The sequence below is a fragment of the Cheilinus undulatus genome, linkage group 3 (assembly GCF_018320785.1).
Source record: "Cheilinus undulatus linkage group 3, ASM1832078v1, whole genome shotgun sequence".
NCBI lineage: Eukaryota > Metazoa > Chordata > Actinopteri > Labriformes > Labridae > Cheilinus > Cheilinus undulatus.
In genome coordinates this window covers 16,570,938-16,590,534 of record NC_054867.1, presented here as the reverse complement: position 1 = coordinate 16,590,534, position 19,597 = coordinate 16,570,938, and the positions used below count along the sequence as shown (strand labels likewise).

Below are 19,597 nucleotides of genomic sequence, written 5' to 3'. Positions count from 1 at the left end.
TTGCTACATTTGCTATGTTGGAATGTTTTCATCGAAGACAAGCCTTCCTGTGAGTAGACTGTTTCTGTGCCTTTATTAAACATTCTGCAATTTGATTTTGCAAAATTAGCTTAAGAAAACATTAGTAAAGCTAATGTTGCTACATAGCTGCTTTGTGAGCTTAGCTTTAGCTTCGTTACCTAATAAATGCTACTACATAAGACAATGTAGCTAAACTAGTTATGGCAACCGGAGCTTTACCAATCAAATCTAAAGCTAACATAGCTACGTAGCTTAGGCCACTTCTTGTTGCATAGCTTTAGCTATATCAACTACATTATTAATGTAGCTTATACAGCTAATGAAGCTTTGTAAACTATGTTTGTTGTGTTAACATGTACATGGCTTTTTACATTTTTTCATGATTAGGTTTGACAGGTCAGGTATATGAATTTTTAGCTTCTGGTATCCTAACCCTTACCTTAACTCTTAACCTAACCTAACTGAAAGTTTAAGTTTTAAGTTTTTGCATGTATTTCTGTTCTGACAGATGTGGCGTCTCACAGTAACGATCTACAGGAGTTACACTCTATAGACACTGTCTTGGTAAACTTTGCCACTTATTTTCAGCTAAAATGTAAAGACCAGTGGAAAAAAATCCATGAGTGCTTCATTGTCCCTTTCTGCATAATTTGGTTAAGCCACTAGTTAAGTTAAAAGTCATTACTCCTTATGCTATACCAAGTAATTGTTCCTTTAATTCCTTTTCAATCCATAACAAGATCCTTTTAAATGGTTAAATTAATGTCATACTCTTTGATAAGGACCCAATGGATATTGTTTTCTTTCAAAATGAATGCCACTTCCAAAAACCCAAAGACAGTTAACCTGGATTTAGGACAGAAAAATAAATCTAAAATGAAATAGTAAATAATGCAAAATTCATTATGGGTGATTAACTTCTGACATTTATTATAATTAAAATGTTTTGTCACAGTTTCAGTTAAGACCAAAGATGTTCAGTGTAATGCCTGATAATCAGGTAAAAGCTGTTTTTCCTAGAATCACAATCGCTGAAATGTTCTCATTTTGTCTTGATAAACAAGTTTGAACTATTTCCTAAAAATCATGTTTTGATGCTGTTTTACGCTGGACTTATCTCAACAAGATGACTAACTTGTTCTTTCATTGTCTAATGACGACAGTCCAGTCAGAGGTCGCTGCTGTGTTTTAGCAGCACTCCCCTCCCACCATGTAAAGGTTAAATCCCAGTTAACCTCGTACGTCCAGGAGCATTCCAGAGACTGTCAGCTGTTTTTTCCTGCAGCGTCCCATGCAGAGTCCATGCCTTGATGATAGGAAACCTCCCTCTGAATCCTTACAAGAAGAAACAACACATTCAGGGTGTTTGTGCATATACGGTTGCAAGAGCAGGAGGAGGCTGTGACTACTGGAATCTCCCCATCAGCAGGTGTAGGTATGTTTAGGAGGATCAGCTGGGATTATGAGTAATGTGTGTGTGTAAGAGAGAGTGTGTGAATAGGTGTATTTGTGAGTTTCAGTTACTGTTTGTGTCTGGACAAAAACATGGTGGCTTGCTCACCTGTTCACACAGTAGACAGAAAGGGATGTTGTGTCTTTTTTTTCCCAGGGCCACAGTCACGGCTGAGTGTACGCACAAACAGACACAAAGACAACACATCGACCTCCACATTTTTGTCCCTGCAGTCTGATCAACTTAAACACAGCTCCGATGTTTCCACGCTACCTGTTTGAACAGCTGAGTGAAGCATTGACTTTAGCACTTTGCACAATAGCACAGGATTGGTTTAGAGACACAAACAGATACCCACACAGGCAGCCCCCTCTCCACCTCCTCATGTGCTCCTTCTGCTTGTGCAGACTTTGGTGTTTCAAAGGCCGCTCGATGACCCAGTGAAAGACTTTCACCCTCTCTTTAAAATAGCTCACTCTGGTGTGATGGAGTACAATAAGAAATCTGGTTTTAAGCGCATGTTTGTGGTCTGCATTGCTTACTATATATGGGCCAGGCCTCCCAGTCCAACATCTAATTATGTGTTGAGCTCTGATGGGAAAGGATTACACACACACTCACATCCAGCAGGAATCTGTAATTGTGTGAATGTACGCTGTGGATGTTGGAGTGGATGTGAAGTATGGGAAGCAGGGAAGCTATTGAAGGAATGCCCTGGTGCCAGTGAGACTGGGGAACTGAGAGGGAGACAAGCTGTGGTGGAGCTAAATGAGGAAAAACGACGAGTTTATGACACTGGGCTGCATTCCTCTCTGATCTATAGGCAGCTGTACATGGATGGACATCATCTGTTTTAGGGGAACGACTGAGCATGCATGCAGTCACACGCTTAAAGCAACACCATGCAATGTTTCCAACATAAAATAGTAGTTTAAAAGTCAATATAAGAATAATAGGACTTAAGGGGAAAAGTGGCATACACCACTATTGCTACACCACTATACATGAGGGAAGTGGTCGGGGAAGATCCCAGCCCTTCACGTAGTTTGCGAGCGCTCCATTTTGGTAACCCTAACCTAACCCCAGCCGACCCTAACCCTAACCCTAACTGTAACAACTGGGCAAGGGGCCCCAGGACCTTGGGGGTGGGGTCTGGGTGGCCTGTATATATGAGGGGAGTGATCGGGGAAGATCCCAGCCCTTTATGTAGTTTGTGAGCGCTCTGTTTTGCTAACCCTAACCCTAGCCGACCCTAACCCTAACAGTAACACCTGGGCAAGGGGCCTTGGGGCCTTTGGGTTGGGGTCTGGGTGGCCCGTATATGCAACCCTAGGTGTATAACATCAGGCACCTAATCATGCAGTCTCTATTTACAAACATTTGTGATACAAAATGGGTCGCTCTGAAGAGTTTAGTGACTTCAAGCACAGTGCTGTGACGGATGCCGCCTTTGCAAAAAGATAGTTTGTGAAATTCCATCCGCGCTGGATATTTCACAGTCCACTGTAAGTGATATTATTAGAAAGTGGAAGCATTTAGGAACAACAGCAACTCAGCCATGAAGCAGAAGACCACGTAAAATCACAACTGCTAAGGTGCATGGTGCGTAAGAGTCACCAACGCTCTACTGATTCCACAGCTAAGAGTTCTGAACTTCCACAGGCATTAATGTAAGCACAAAAACTGTACAACAGGAGGTTCATGGAATGGGTTTCGATGCCCAAGCAGCTGCATGCAAGCCTCACATCACCAAGTCCACTGCCCAGCTTCACATGGAGTGGTGTAAAGCACACTGGCACTGGACTGTGGAGCAGTGGAAATGTGCTCAATGGAGTGACAGATCATGCTTTTCTGGCAATGGGATGGGCAAGTCTGGGTTTTGCCAATGCCAGGAGAACACCACCTTCCTGACTTCATTGTGCCAGCTGTGAAGTTTGGTGTAGGAGAGATAATGGTATGGGGCTGTTTTTCAGAGTTTGGGCTAGGCCACTTATCTCCAGTAAATGGCAAAATTATTGCTTCAGCATACCAAGACATTTTGCTTTACTTCCAACTTTGTAGCAACATTTTGGAGAAGGCCCATTTCTATTCCAACATGACTGTGCAACAAAATGAGGACTATAAAGACATGGTTAGATGAGTTCAGTTTGGATCTTCTTGTCTTACATCAGTGCCCGAACTCATAAATGCTCTACAGAAAGAGTGGGCACAAAAGCCCACAAAATCTTGTGGAAAGCCTTTCAAGAAGAGTGGGGGCTGCTAAAGCTGCAAACGGGTGTCCAACTTCACATTAAAGTGCATGTAATTGAAACACAATGTCACCACAGTCCCTGTTGGTGAACTGATCAAGCAGCGAAATACTTTTGTCTATATATTGAATGTCCACAAATCTGAGAGAGGAGTGGATATCCTCTTTATCCTCTAAAATTTGATAGCAACTGTTAGCACTGCTTTGTTTGAAAGTTCAGGAAGACATACAGCTGGGGGAGACTGTCATAGCTTATGTTATTCCATTAGCTGAGTAAGATTCCGAGCTAAGATAGCTATATAGCTATGCAGCTAACATAGCTACATAGCTAATGTAGCTAAAGCTAAGCTCACATAGAAGCTATGTAAGCTACATATCTACATTAACTTCGTAGCTCAGCTAGCTTTAGCTATGTTTGCTAAAGCTCATCTTGCCAAAGCTAGCTTAGTTATATAACAAGGATCTTAAGCAGCTTTGTGGATAAGTAGACTCGTTTGCTTTGTTTCTTTGTCAGCTTTAGTTCCATTTGCTAAAGCTCATGCTACTGAAGCTGTCTTAGTTACACTGACTCGTAGTAATGTCAATAATGTAGCTTCTAAAACTCGTCTATTTATATATGACCTCTGACCTTTTTCTCTGTTTCATTTATAAAATGTCTGTAATGTTTATAATGGGGTTATTTCATGAATGTAACGGCCAGACATTGTTTATGAATAAAGCTGAATTGAAAAAAAATCTAAAAAAATCTAAAACTGGGAGATAAATGGTGTCACAGAGATGTATGGTCTACAGCCTGACCCCTCACCAATGATTCCAGATTACATCCAAAAACAGCAGTATATTTTCCCTTTATTACAAATGTGTGAATTTACCTAAACAACCTGAGAAAGAATATATTTTACTGTACAACTCCTCAGTAGCTATGCAGTACTTTGAGTAAACTTTGAATCAATTACTTTTTATTTTTACTCAAGTAGATTTATCAACCAGTAATTTTACTTCTACTTCAGTAAACTTTAACTAATGTAATTGTACTTTTACTCGAGTATGATGTTCTCGTACTTATTCCACATCTGCATCTATGCCACCCTCAACAAATGCAGGTTGTTTAGGAGGGAGAGGCATCAGCACGCTGTGTTTTATGACAGTGCGGTTGCACTCAGAGACCCTAATTGTGCAGCAAAGAACACCAAATCAAATTCCTGCATATTGTCTCTTTAAGAAAAGTAGAGGTCCAAATGTGAACATGGAAAAGGGAGGTAACTTTTAAAACTCAGGGCCCAGTTTATCTCATATAAGCAGTCAGGGAGGCTATTATAGGCTTAACACGACACAGCGGGCTCATCGGCGTCCGTCTGTCGCTGGCCGGCCTGTTTTGGGGGTCCGGGCGGAGGGGTTTTGTGGCTGTGGTGCTGCCTGAGGCCTGGCTGGGCTGATTTACAGGACATGTGCTGGGGATACTCCCAGAGCAGCCTGGTGGGGGCCAAAACAGCCACACTGCTGCTGCCTGCACATCTGGAGTCTAGACTGAGTGGCTCTGCCGAGCGCCTCACTCTCTCCCTCCCTCCCTTCTTCTTCTTCTTCTTCTCTCTTCACATCCATCCATCCCTCCCTCTGCCTCAGCTGCTGTCTCCCCCGCCCACCTTCATCCACTGTTTGTGTAGCTGCCGGAGCTCAACTGAAATTTAAGATCAGCTCTCACTTTTTCCTCTCTCCCACTCACTTTCCTTTACCCTTGTCTCTCTTACTTTCTCTCTGTCTTACCCAGGCTCTAACACATCTGATGAAGGACAAAGCAGTCAAAAAAGAGTTACTAAACTTCACATGTGGAAGATATCATAGAGGGGGTTGTTATTCCTCTCCCTTTAAAACACCAGGGCCAAAATGTTCATAGGGGGCCCTCCAGTGATCTTACATAGAATTGAAGATCAGACATCCTGGTTGAAGTGCGGTCATGAAACAGATTGGCTCTGACGTACATAATAAACAGTGATAAACATGATACCTCACATGTTAACTCCCTCACACTTAGCCTTGTTATTGCTGATGGGCCAATGATCTTTGTTCAGAGTACTGAGCAGAGATGAAGCTTTCCATCTGATGTGACACTCCTCCATTTATCTCCTCTTTCTCTCCTATGGGACAAAGCCTCTAATGCTGATGTTGTTTTTTTCCAACTTTCTCACATAAGGGAGCGCACATTAGCGTAGGAGCCTGTGTTGTGTAAACAGAGACATATGTGTTATCTCCCTCAGCAGCAGCATGATGGATGTAGCTCTCAGATTTATGAGATAAATATGTTTTTAGTAGGTCGGGCAGTCTTCAGGGGCAGTTACAAACCACTATTTTCTAGCTGAGACATGAATTGTTATGCAAATTCTCCACTGTGACTGCAAAAACGGAGGCTGTTTTAAATGTTCTAACTACTTTGTCAGTAAACAGCATTCGTCAGGGTTTCCCCCTTGGCACATGAGCATCACACAATAGTGTCTCCCTTTTAAATAGTGGAAAGTTGTTGTTAAACAGCTTTGTGTGGATCCAGAGAGGCAGGCGTCAGTGTAATTTACTGCAGACAAACAGGGACCTCTCTATCTTTCCATGTTGCCTGATTTCTTCCCCTTTTACTGCCATGTTTCACCCTATCACGTTCACACTGTGTCATACACTGCGGGATAAATGGCCGTGTTCAACTCCGCAGTGTTAAACAGGTCGTAAAAGGCGGCTACACGATACCCTTCGAACAAGGCCTGAACCTGTGAGGCTGCTCGCCGGACTGTCGCCTAACTGCCCCCACCATTCTCACCTCAAATGGAACAAATTATCCAGCTACAAGGTAAAACAAGGTAATATTCATTTTAGAAAGTAGTCAAGAAAAAAAGTACTAAAGAAGTAAAGAAAACATCTGGGTAGAGCTGGTTACTGTTTGCCTTATCTGGAAGCAATTAAAACAAACAGTGTTCCTCTCTCACGTTTCACTCTCAACCTCGCACATCCTCTCGCCACCTGGATCAGCTCTGGTTCCCACCCTTGTTTTCTGTCACAGGACAGATACTGGAGGTGAGAAGAGGGAGGACGACACCAAATACAACAAAGGGAGGATCTGTTGTAAAAGTCAAAAAGAATAAGTAGTTCCGAGTGATTATGATAACCCTAGCTCCATCTGTGCTAGTCTGTGAGAGGAACAAGGCTCCAAATCCTCCTCAAGCGCAAATCATGACTTAAAGTACAAACAAAAGTTTAGCTGTTATGTATTGATTAAAACAGAATACAGTCATCTGCAAATTCTTTCAAACTCAGATATTTAAGACAGCCCATAAAAAAAGATATTCAATGCTCTAACTGATAAACTTTATGGTTTTGGGAGATATACATACACATTCAGAATTTGATGCATGCAACAGGTTACAAAAATGTTGGGACAGGGGCAAGAGAGTACTGTTTGTGGAAGGCTTAAAAAACACCTGGAACATTCTGCAGGTACAGTACATTCAGAAATCTAGCTCAGGCTGCTCCCATTTCTTTCAAGAAACACTGGCATGTTTCCATGCCTTGCTTGGAGTCCACCTGTGTTAAATTCATGCGAAAAAGTAATTGCCCCGTGAACCTAATAACTGGTTGTGCCACCCTTGGCAGCAATAACTGAAATCAAGCATTTGTGATAACTGATGATGAGTCTTTGGCATCGCTGTGGAGAAATTTTGCCCCCCTCTTCTTCACAGAAATTTTTTAACTCAGCCATATTGGAGGGTTTTCGAGCATGAACTGCCCGTTTGAGGTCACACCACAGCATCTCAATTGGATTTAAGTCCGGACTTTGACTTTGCCACTCCAAAACCTTCATTTTGTTTTTTTTAACCATTCAGAGGTGGTCTTGCTGGTATGTTTCGGGTTGTTTTCCTGCTGTATAATCCAAGAGCGCTTGTGCTTGAGGGCATGAACTGATAGCTGGACGTTCGCCTTCAGGATTTTCTGGTAGACAGCAGAATTTATTGTTCCATCAATCACAGCAAGTGGTCCAGGTCCTGAAGCAGCAAAGCAGCCCCAGACCATCACACTGCCACCACCATGTTGGCATGATGTTCTTTTTATCAAATGCTGTTATTTTTACGCCAGATGTAACGGGCCGCACACCTTCCAAAAAGTTCAACTTTTGTCTCGTCAGTCCACAGAATATTTCTCCAAAAGTCTTGGGGATCATCAAAATGTTTTTTGGCAAATGTGAGATGAGCCTTTGTGTTCTTTTTGCCAGGAGTGGTTTTGGTCTCCCATGGATGCCGTTGTTGCCCTGTGTCTTTCTTATCGTTGAGTCATGAACACTCTGTGTAAGTAATTTTGGTTGGCCAACTACTCCTGGGAAGTTTCATCACTGTTCCAAGTTTTCTCCATTTGTGGATAATAGCTCTGACCATGGTTCACTGGAGTCTTGGGAATGGCTTTGTAACCTTTTCGAGGCTGATGGATTTCAATCACTTTGTTTCTCATTTGTATTTGAATTTCTTTGGATTGTGGCATGATGTAACCTGACACACCAGATGGATGTGTGAAACACATCCATCTGGAAAACCTCTCATATGCAGTGTTTGGGAAACAGCAGAGCCTTTGAAAAAAAAACTCGGGTGATTGGATGAACGTTCTGCCTGTCACATCTTTACGGGCCAATCAGAGCAACAAAACATGTGACGTTGTCCTAAACCGAGGTGCGCACCACAGAGAGCTGCATAATGCAAAACATGGAGACTTTAGACATGTCAGTGCATGACTTCTGTCATTTTTGGAAAGAAAACAACTCAATGCTGTTATTTGTTCTTCTTTTAACAAAGAAATGTCGTCAACTTCTGATAAAACTTATGCTTTAGCAGCATCCATGCTGTTGTTTTCTGCCATAACTGCACCGGCCTCTTCTCACTGATAGCATATGTCACAACTCTGCTGCGCCTGAAAGTACTGCCCCTTGATGCTGATTTGTCCTGTGACTTTCTAACAGGGCCCAAACCATTCAGATGGGAGCTTTGCAAGATGGATTTGCCAGTAAGAAACACAGAAAACAGGCAAATCCATCTGCTTTGCAAGGTTAGGCACGATGCGTTTCTTTTTGAGATCTTGTAGCCTGCTTCCTTTTGTCTGACAGCTTCTATTTAAGTGATTTCTTCATTCAACAAATCTGGCTGTATTCAGGCCTGGGTGTGGCCAGTAAAATTGAACTCAGCTTTCCAAGGACTGTGGTTTATCACAGTTAACTCATTATTTAACAAGGGGAGGCAATTACTTTTTCACATAGCGCCAGATAGGTTTGGATTTTTTTCTCCTTCTTCATAAAATCATCATTTAAAACTGCATTTTCTATTTCCTTGGGTTGTCTTTGTGAGATATTATAATTGGTTTGATAAGCCAAAACATTTAAATGTGATAAATGTGCAAAAAAAAAAAAAAAAGAAAAAAAAAAGAAACAGGAATCAGAAAGGGGGCAAATACTTATTCATGGCACTGTAAACTGCCAGTGGTGACACATTCTATAGTGTGTGCCTTCCCAAATAATGTCCAATTTAATTTAATTTACTACAGGTGAACTTCAATCAAGGAAAAACACATCTGAGCAAAGACCACAAGAATTGGAGGCACCTGAACTAAATTTTCAAGTGTTGTTGCGAAGGGTCAGAACACCTATGCCAATTTGATATTTCAGTTTATTTTTTATAAATTTTCAAAAAAATTCTAAAATTCTGTTTCCACTTTGTCATGATGGTGAACAAATGTTAGATCAATGACAGCAAAAATGATTTTATCCAACTGTAGCATCAGGCTATATCATAACAAATCTAAACTCAAAAAAGTAAAGGGGTCTGAACCTTCTGAAAGCATTGTAAGTAGGTTAACTGATAAAAGGTGTTAGTACCATGATTGAGTATAAAATAAACACCCCTGAAAGGTTCAGTTATTCACAGTCAATAATGGTGTGAGGTTCTCCACTTTAAGACAGCACAAGCAAGTAGCCAACAAGCTAATGAAAATTATCCATTAATGCACAATATAAACTTAGATATGCTAGATAAAACTCTACCATGCAAAGAAACAAACATTACTCAACTACATCCAGCAGTACTGCAAACTTCTCTAGGCCCAGATTCATCTGAGATGGACTGATCTAAAGCGGTAAAGTGTACTGTGATTTAATGCACCCACATTTCAAAATGTTATTGGAAATAATGGCTATCAAGTCCTCCAGGCCAAAGAGGAAAATCACCATCTTAATTGTTATCAGTGCAACGCTCCAAAGTTAGTGTCTGTGATAGTGTGGGGGTGTATTAGTGCCAGGGTAACTTGCACATCTGTGATTGTATCAGTGACACTGAGAGGTACATTGAAGTTTTGGAGCAGCATGCTTCCATTCAGACGACTTTTTCAGGCATGTCCCTGTATGTTTCAGCAAGATGATGTATAGTCACATTCTTCATGAGTTACAACTGCATGGCTTCACAGCAAAAGTGTGCAGGTACGAGACCAGCCTGCATGCGGTTCAGACCTGTCTCCAGCTGAAAATCTATGTGCATTATGAAGCACAAAATATGACAACAGAAACTCTACACTGTTGAGAAACTAAGATGTACATCAAGCAGAAATGGCAGAATTTCAGTTTCAGAACTTCAACAATAAGTGACTCCAGTCCCGAGACACTTACTGAGCGCTGATAGAAGAAAAGGTGATGAAACCCACTACTGTCCCAGCTTTTTTGGAACATGTTGCCAGCATTAAATCTAAAAAAAATGTGTATGAAAAATAAAGTTTACCATTTAATAGCTTTTCTTTGCACTGTATTCAGTTAAATATAGGATCTGCAAACCAATGTTTGCAATATTTTGTTCTTATCCAAATTTGACACATTGTTCCATTTTTGGGGGTGAATCTGGATTTTTATCTATGCATTGATATCATGAAATATTTCTCACTGGCCACTAATCAAGTGGCTGCAAATGTTTTCTTATTAAAAATGCAGGAATGGTCAATACCACTCAAATGTGTTTTCCCAGCAAACTGAAACCTTAATTCTGATACCAGACTGAGATGCAGCTGATTTGATTCAGTTATTTCAAGACTAAACCCTGAATCATAATGTCCTTCTCAGAGCCTTTTATTGCAAAATAACTGCATGTTCATCCAAGACAGGGTGAGAGCCTTTACAACTCATGACTCTACAGAGCTGAGGAAAGTTTTAGGTTCCCTGTCATTGCACAATAAGCTGGGTGTTTGCAGCATCGATGTGTGCTGAGACCTGTACATTGGCACAAGCTTGTTATGTGAATCATCGGGCTTACTGGGACAACACCACTGTCAACACAGGCCTGCCCAACACCCCACTGGGAGAGGCTCAGCAGTAGTGGTGATGCACAGAAGCGGGCATTATCTGTGTGTGTGCTCAGAGTTAGGCAAACACCGGAGCAATGTGTTATTCTGAGGCTTAGAATAAACTCTGCCTAGTGATGAAGTCAGGTATGATGAAAAGCAAGCAGACAGCCGCAGAGGGTAACTGTAATTTTATAGTGTCACATGCTTGGTTTGGAAAAAGAACAGATATTATTTAACCCATCAAGTATTTTCATCTTTCCTAAAAGTGCCAAAAAGTGGTTGAAAGGAACCTGCTAATTTCCATACATGCAGGTACTTCTCTATATTATTGAGCTCATTAAGGCCACTCAATGGTGTAACTCACAATAAATTACTTTTCCCACTTCCTTTTATTAGGTCACAGTTGAGCACCTGAATACTTTTATTTTGACAGCTTAGCGGGATGAAAACCTTCCAATTTTCGTCTTTATGTCCCTGTGCTTGTTTAGAGCTTATTACTGCAAGAATGGCTGTAGAGCTAATAGGCCCCTGTTATCAGAACAAACAGCGTATTGGTGCCAAAAATGAAAGTTTATGTCTGGTTCATCACACAAACCAAGAGAGAGTACACAGCTGCTATCCTGGGTCTGTGTGCAAACACTGGATTTGTTTATAGCGTACACAGAACAGACAGGTGGCAGGATATCATAAAATATTAACAGAATCTGGCTATTAGTGGACTGAATATATTTGCATACTGCACCTTAAGAGAACAGGATATCAGTCTGTACAATTTTTTTTTGTTTGAAATTTGTCATGAAGGAAAAACTGACTTCATCTGCAATCAGTTGTATTTTTTTAATGCCCATTTTTAGTCTTTTTATTGAGTTAACAGGAGAGAAAACTGTGGCTGACCTTGATTTTGCACTTAATTCACATCTCTTAAAAGTCTCATAATTATTCTTCTTTAAAAGATTTATAAATGGATTTCATGCCTTTATTTTGCAGACAGGGCAGAGGATAGAGTGGGACAATATAAGACAACATAACTTAATTCATACATATAAAGTTTGTTTACAGTAAACAAGTCAGCCTCCTTCCACATACAATTAACAGCACAGTCAACAACAGAGTTGTCAACCAGTGCCTGTTATTGGGCCCACATCCATCCGTCTCATTGTTGTACACAAAATCAAAGTGGTCATACTTAAATAAAAAGAGTAAAACTAGAAAAGCACTCGGAGAGCGCAGACCTCCGCCATTAGCCCTATCTCCCAATGCTACAGAATCCTTTCAAAAATTCCTGGATCCAGACGGTGATCCGGATCAGTCCCAAAATTTAATCAGTTCTTCCTTATGCCATTTCTGACATTTCCTAAAAAATTTCATCAAAAACCGTCCATAACTTTTTGAGTTATGTTGCTAACAAAGAAACTAACAAACCCTGCCGATCACATAATCTCCTTGGCGGAGGTAATAATGCTGTTGAAAAGAAGTTTTCCAGCTCTATCAGTCCCCTACTGCCTTCAGGACCTAAGCCTTGTTTATGACTTTGGCATAGGCGATTTTGCCTGAGGCCTCATGCTCCAACGCACCATCCCTGCTGTAAAGCACTGTGGTGGCAGCATCATACTGTGGGGATGGTTCTCAGCAGATGGCCCTGGAAGACTTGTAAAGGTAGGGGGTAAAATTATTAAAGGAAAATCCTGGAGGAGAATCTTACTTAGTCTTTAAGAGAACTACGGCTCAGAAGATTTATTTCCAGCTAAACAAGGACCAGAAGCATACAATGAAAGCTTCACAAAAATAGCTTAAAGAAAACAAGGTGAATTTTCTGGGGTGGCCGAGTCAATGTCCAGATCTCAATCCAACAGGGAATTTGTGGCTGGACTTAAAAAGGAGTGTTCATACCTGATCTCAGTGCAACTTGACAGAGCTTGAGCAAAGAAGAATGGAGTAAAAATGCCGAGTCCAGATGTGCAAGCCTGATTGAGACCTATCCACACATACTCAGTACATGTACTAAATACTGACTTGAAAAGGGTGAATATTTATGGAGTCCTTTAATTTACATTACATATCTTTCTTCAGTTGATATTACTTTGTAGAAGTCTGTCTTCACTTTCACATTAAACAGGTTTGTTAAAATATCATTTGTCCGAAAAGCCACATTTTATCGACCATGAGTGATTTATAAAATCAATAGGGGTAAAACATCCAAGGGGCTAAATATTTTTCATAGGCACTGTCTCTGTATCTACATAGACCCACTGTATATTTATATTTATTTTGAACATTTTCAAACCAGTAAGGGAATCTGACAACTTGCAAATTTTTTGGCCTGCCACATCTCTCTTTTTGGAATAAACTTGTACATTTGAATATTTTAGTATTTTCAAATCCAAACTTGAACAAAATGGAAAGGCAGGTTATTTAATACTGTAGGAATTTTGCCTAAGAATTTCTTAATTGTAGTTAAGTTTGGACCAACCAGACATTCTCCATATATTTGGGGATTCATTGAAATTTTAAATCTCTGTATCAGTACTATGAGTGGAGGAAAATGAGAGCATGTCCTGTCGTGTTCAGCCATAGATCACAACATCCTCACTGGCAGGATCGAAAAAGACAACATGCTACTGTAGCACTCATCCAGCAGTGTCGTATCTAAATAAAGATTGTTGTTTCAGAGTCTGAGCCTCTGTGCATTCATGTGAATGCACGTCTGTCAAACCAGTCAGTCACACTGACTGCATAAAGTGCTTTACTATGTTTTTGCTCCAGCTGTAAACTGTTCCAGTGTGTTAAACTGGTTTGTAACAAACTACCTTTAGAGGTTTTTATGGTTGTCTTAAGACGTCCTGCTTTCTGCAGGTGGCTCTTAACCTTTCACTCACCTTCTCTCTCCAACTGTACCCCCCACCCTACCCCTCCTAAAGGTTGTTCCCTCTCGCTTTTTAAAAAATCCAAACGATACGAGGCACCATCTATCAGTCGTCTATTATTTAGCCATTATTGTCAGTGATCTCACCCCGCCTGTGACAGCAAACCAAACAATTTCCAGGAGATACTTGTCAGGCTCACAGTTAAGCCTGTAATAACAACTCTACTGGTAATGACAACAACAATTCCCAAGGACATATTTAAACAGATTATGGGCACCTCTCCCTGGTGTGATCTGTTGTTTCACCTGCAAAGGCTCCACCATCACCTCAAGAAAACACACAGTCACGGCGAGTGAAGCCATCACTTGTTCCTCACAGTTAAGGCCGTTTTCATGACTAAAAATAAGAATGTTAAGGTAGGTCTTGTAGTTTGGATGAGACTCTGTTCATGTGTATGAGGCCTCCCTTCCAGGAGCTCAGGGCCTTTGGGAAATAATGAAAAATAAACACAGAGCCTTGATGTTGACTCAGAGAGAAGTGATCCACAGGTTATTACTGCGCTCCTCTCTCTGCTGCTCTCCCATGGCTCTTGGATGAGTTTATGTAATCCAAGCAGCCTCCTCCACACACACACACACACACACCCTCTTTGGCCTCTAGGGCGATGGATGTCAAACACTGCTGTCATGTCTCATTTACACCTTTTACTCTGCAGCTGTAATGAATAGACTGAGATTGTTTATGGCACTTATCATCTTGAGCTGCTGAGATTTCTCACAAATCTCCAGGATCAATTAAGTTAATGTGATCAATACTAACCATAAACTGGATTAATCCACTTTCCATTGATTGTGGTGATAACATCCTTTTAACATGTCTGTCTGAGAAGCAAAACCACCTCCCAAAGGATTGAATAGAGAGTGGGATTTCCTTTCTTGTCTGAGAAGGTCTTTGGTTCTAGCTTTTAACAAATCCTACTCTTTAAATGGCCCAGAATCCTTAAAAATGTACCATAAGTTTTAAAAAATCTTCTAGGTGGGCTAAATCTTTCTAAATTTTTACTTCTGTCAATCCTTTGTCCCATTGATTTAATATCTACATGCTGATACTTGCTCAGATTCAAAACATCTCCAACTATGCCTACGCAGATGACACATAACTGTACACTTCAGTGTCATCACATACAGTCTTTTACACTCATTGAGTGAGTGTACTGAAGGAATCAATGAGCAGATGGGCCAAATTTTCCTACAGCTACATAAAGAAAAAAACCCCTGAACACTCATCTTTGGCCCTACAGAAGATTTTTTAAAAGTCAGTTCTTACGTTGACTCCAGGACACCTAAATGTAAAAATCAAGCCAGAAATCTTGGTGTATTCATGGAGTCTGATCTTAAATGTTAAAAATAAAGCAAAAATCAAAGGACATCTGTCCAAAGAAGACAAAAAGAACCTGTTTCTGCTTTAATCTTTAGTAGGACAGATCAGTGTTACATTTTTCTCACAGGTCTGACTTTTAAAAAGTCCACCAGGTCATCCAGAACGCTGCTGCACATTACACCAGTCCTCAGATCTCTACACTGGCTTCCTGTGAGTCAAAGGATCGATTTTGAAATTCACCACCTTGTGTGAAATGGTCTTGGGGCAAAATACCTGTATGCTCTTTGAGTCTGTTATGAGACATCCAGACATCTATGGTCCTCTAGGGCGTGCTTTCTGACTGTTCCCAGGACCAGAACCAAGCAGGTTGAGGCAGCCCATAGTTTCTATCCTCCTCACCTGTGGACAACAAGAGAGGCTGAGGCTTTATACATTCATTAGCTCTTTTAAAAACAGGTCTTAAAATACTTGCAATATTATCCTGTCTTAAGTTCAATATTATCCTATCTTCTTTTAAACACTTCTTTCAATTAAATACTTATTCTTTCATTGATCTTATATTTTACTAAACTTTGCAGCCGACCTTTTATTGCTATCTTGACTAATCTAAATGATAATAAATTTAGTCTTAATCTTGTGTTTTTATATATATTGTATCTAATTTAATGCCATGTCATGTTTCTGATATATTTGTATTTATATTTATATTGTATTTTATATATGTCATATACCTTGGTTTATACATCTATTGTCTATTGTGTATTTTTCTGGTCCTTATTGCACTACGACCACTTATTTATACAGTATTGGTTCATTTCATATAGCCCTGTTAATAATAATTTATAGCTGTTGTATTTTTGGTCCTATTGCATTATAACCACCTGCTTACTAAGTCATCTAAGTCCATATCCGAAAACTCCTATTATATATTTATATACTTATTCTTCTTTACAATCTTGGACTTATAACAATAACAAATCCTGTCATCTAATCGTATTCTAAATCTGCAGCTCTTCTCACATATTTAACCACTGTCATTGGTCAAAACTCTAAGACTATATTTATCATTTAAAATTATACAGTTCATACTGTTTATATTTTTTAATAGACATACATACACTGTATATATATTGGATAACACATTTATTCTTACACTTGATTATATATTATAATTCTAACTGTGATTTTGGAGAGAATTTTGCCAATATTGTCTTTTTTAGTTGAATTGAATTGAATGTTGTTTTTTTGGCTCTGTAAAGCGCTTTGAATCGCTGAATTGCTGGCTGAATGAATGAATGAATAGTACGCTACTGACAAAGTTGTCTTGCCTTTGAATAAATGAACAAAAGTACTGGATGATTTCCTTCCAGTTATACAAACATCAATTTGCAAACAATATATCCATAAGTTACACACTGTATTACGTTTTTGGATAAGTAATATGAAGCTCAAAATTCAGCAGTTAAGTTAAACAGTCACAAATAATCTGTGGTGTTATGTTTTTTAAATGTCAAATAACTTTGTAATTAGCCCACACAGGCCTAACTTGAAACGAACTGGGGCCATTTTTGCCAGTCTGCTTGGATTGACCTGCTTGTGAAAATAAAAGGCAGGTGATGGCGCCCTCTTGTGTTCAAAATGGGCAAATAAAAACAACGTGATGAATGTTTGCATTCTCCCCTCAAAAATGTTAACGATGTTTTACAACAAAAGGGGGCACTGATCGCTTTAAAAGTAATAATTATAATAACAATTTAAAAACAGGCTTATTATGATTTACCTGAATATAAAATTATTTGTTAAATTCAATTTAGCAAGCTTTATTGGCATTGAAAAAAATAACTTTGCGCTGCCAAAGCAGTGTAAAAATATGATAATAATGATAACAAAAAAGCATCATACTTGTTATATGCTTTATAAGTTTGTATCAACAATAAATTTATTGTTTTAAAATGTAATGTGAATCCCCATGATGCTCCATTTATTGAGCTACATCAGTAGGAAAAGCAGAAGTTTAGCTTCAATAACCAGGTCATGTGAGTGAAACCTGGTCACAGGACAAATAGGTCTACCTGGATTGTGTAAAGATTATGCTCACTTTCGCCTTGATCTGTAGGCTACTAACGTCAGTAGGCTAATCATGAGGTTAGGTTAGGCTATATTAATTTTAAAAAATTCAAAAATGCCCGCAAATCACATTTTCCTCCAAAAACTACGGAGTTACATCTTCAGGACTGCAGAAATGTCTCATCTGCTGTGAATCAATAGCCTATCGTGTCTACGTATATGTATCATGTGCCCACACAAGGCGGAAATTCAAACTACAACTGTAAGTAAATATGAAATTATTTTTAACTTACCCTTGCTATTAACCTGACTGCCACTCGGAGTATGGCCTTCCTTTACCAGAAAATTTGCCCTATCGTTAACCACGTCACTAATCAACGGTTAAACAGCCAGCACCTGTGGCCTCACAACATCAAGTATCAATGCGCCCTTGATCTGTTAGCCTACCTTTCTCTCGAAGACACAGCTTGTCAGATTGGTTAATTATAAAGTCCTTTGTCTTTCTTTGAAGATTTCATCGGCTTTTGTTGAAAAATATATCCCGTCTTTTGTCAGTTGGCTCACTTACAGCAGCAGTTTTACTTTATAATTTAGGGTACAGAGAATATTACGGTAACCGGAAGAGGTCGCTGTGAAACAATGGGAGGTAGGACCCGAAAAAGTTTTAGGGACACAGTGAAGGTAGGATATGCTGAGATGTTTGTTGTGTTTGTTTATCACTTTCCCTGCATACGAGTTGCTTAGACTTTTGGGAACCTCATAAAGGGCTACATTTATGTTTATGCCTCAGTAGTATGCTTAATAAGACACCTGTGAAAGACGCCTGTTAACACAAAAACCTCATGTGACCAACTATGACTAAATTACACTGCATATGCGTTTGTTGTCTGTGTTTTATGGCATTTTAAAAGTTAAGGTCACGGCAAAAGTGTCAACCTCTATGAAATGTAACAAAAATAGGCAAAAACTGAATCTTTAATCCATGCATTATCACAGTTATAGATAAAACCTACTCGTTCATGCTTGCAGGATTGTCAGTAATGTTTGGTGAATAGGTAGATTGGATTAGATATGTTATTGTAACCAGGGGATGGAAAGAAATGAAATACATGTATTCTTGTTACTAAACGTAGGTGAAGTTGTTGTAAATGTGTACCTTTGAGTATTTTTAAAATCAGTTATTGCACTTTTTAGGGGAAATATTGGGAATTGCTTCATGGTCTGATGATAGACTAGTGTTTTCTCAACCACCATTTTTCAGTTGAAACCTGGATGACAAGGAATGTATAATAATTGCCAGATGCATAGAAAATGGAATAAGGCAATATGTACTAATAACATAAAGCAATACATTGGTAGCCCTTGAGTGACACACACAGCTATGGCTCAGCCAGGTGTAGAGTGTATTTGGGACAGCTGTGTCTCAGTATGGCTGTCACAGTCAGGTCATTGACTTACTGAATTATTCTCAGTTTTTCTTTTTATAGACGTCCTGTGACAGTGCAGTAGTGAAGCAGCGCTGTGGGATCCAGATCTCCTCCTCAACCAGAGACCAGAGACCTGAAACTGTGCTGCAAATGTTATAAACATGCAAGGTAGAAGACATCTGATTATTGATTTCAAGTGCTGTCGTCTTGACCATGTCCTCTTTTTCAATGACCAAAGTATAGATGAATTAGAAAGAAGATAAAGAAAATGTCATTTGCCAGTGACCCTTTAAGTGTAGAGAATAAGAGGAGACAGATGCTTAATGCTATTGTGGGACTAGGCTATGTCAATTTGTATTATTGTTTCATGTTTTTTAGAGAAACATGTATACAAAGAAATATTAATCTCCACAAATTTAAGAAAAAAACTCTATAATGTTCCTGGACCTCAAACTATAGTACTAACTTGACTGCACTCAGTTTCCATTCCTTGTAATATGTGCATGTAAATAATTTGATAGCTATGATTATCTCAGATTCATGTGTACTGTAGGTACATTTATATACATAGTCAAGTCTAGCTACAGCTTGCCTAGGCTATTTAACTGGACTACTGCCCTTATCACAGTGGACATGCACAGTGAAAAAAATTGATTTGACAAGAGCATGACTACCTCTGCTACAGTTGGTGGAAACATACCCCCTTTCAGCTAATTGCTGTGGACCTATAGCTTATAGTGATATGAAGGCAGACAACAGCGTGGCTCATGCTACAGCTAGCTTTCATGTCAAAGTC

General features: G+C 39.6%; 1 protein-coding gene and 1 long non-coding RNA gene across 6 annotated transcripts in view; one reads left to right on the top strand and one right to left on the bottom strand.

The window, feature by feature from the left end:
* Window positions 1-924: 924 nt before the first annotated feature.
* Window positions 925-17,764, bottom strand: LOC121507120. Of its 2 annotated transcripts, XR_005991702.1 has the most exons (4): window positions 17,668-17,764; window positions 15,581-15,706; window positions 1,583-1,759; window positions 925-1,356 (listed from the first exon to the last, which is right to left on the bottom strand). It is a non-coding gene; the product is annotated as an uncharacterized LOC121507120 (long non-coding RNA). The 2 variants fall into 2 exon arrangements; XR_005991703.1 differs by lacking the exon at window positions 1,583-1,759.
* Window positions 17,765-17,824: 60 nt separating this feature from the next.
* sulf2a (sulfatase 2a) overlaps window positions 17,825-19,597 on the top strand; it is a 62,064-nt gene continuing 60,291 nt past the window's right edge. For 2 of the 4 annotated variants that reach the window (XM_041783864.1, XM_041783859.1), the window contains exons 1-2: window positions 17,825-18,055; window positions 18,862-18,969. The gene's annotated coding sequence lies outside the window, so the exon portion shown is untranslated. Of the gene's footprint in view, window positions 18,056-18,846; window positions 18,970-19,597 lie in introns of all 4 variants that reach the window. The other 2 variants (XM_041783861.1, XM_041783860.1) reach the window with 2 other exon arrangements.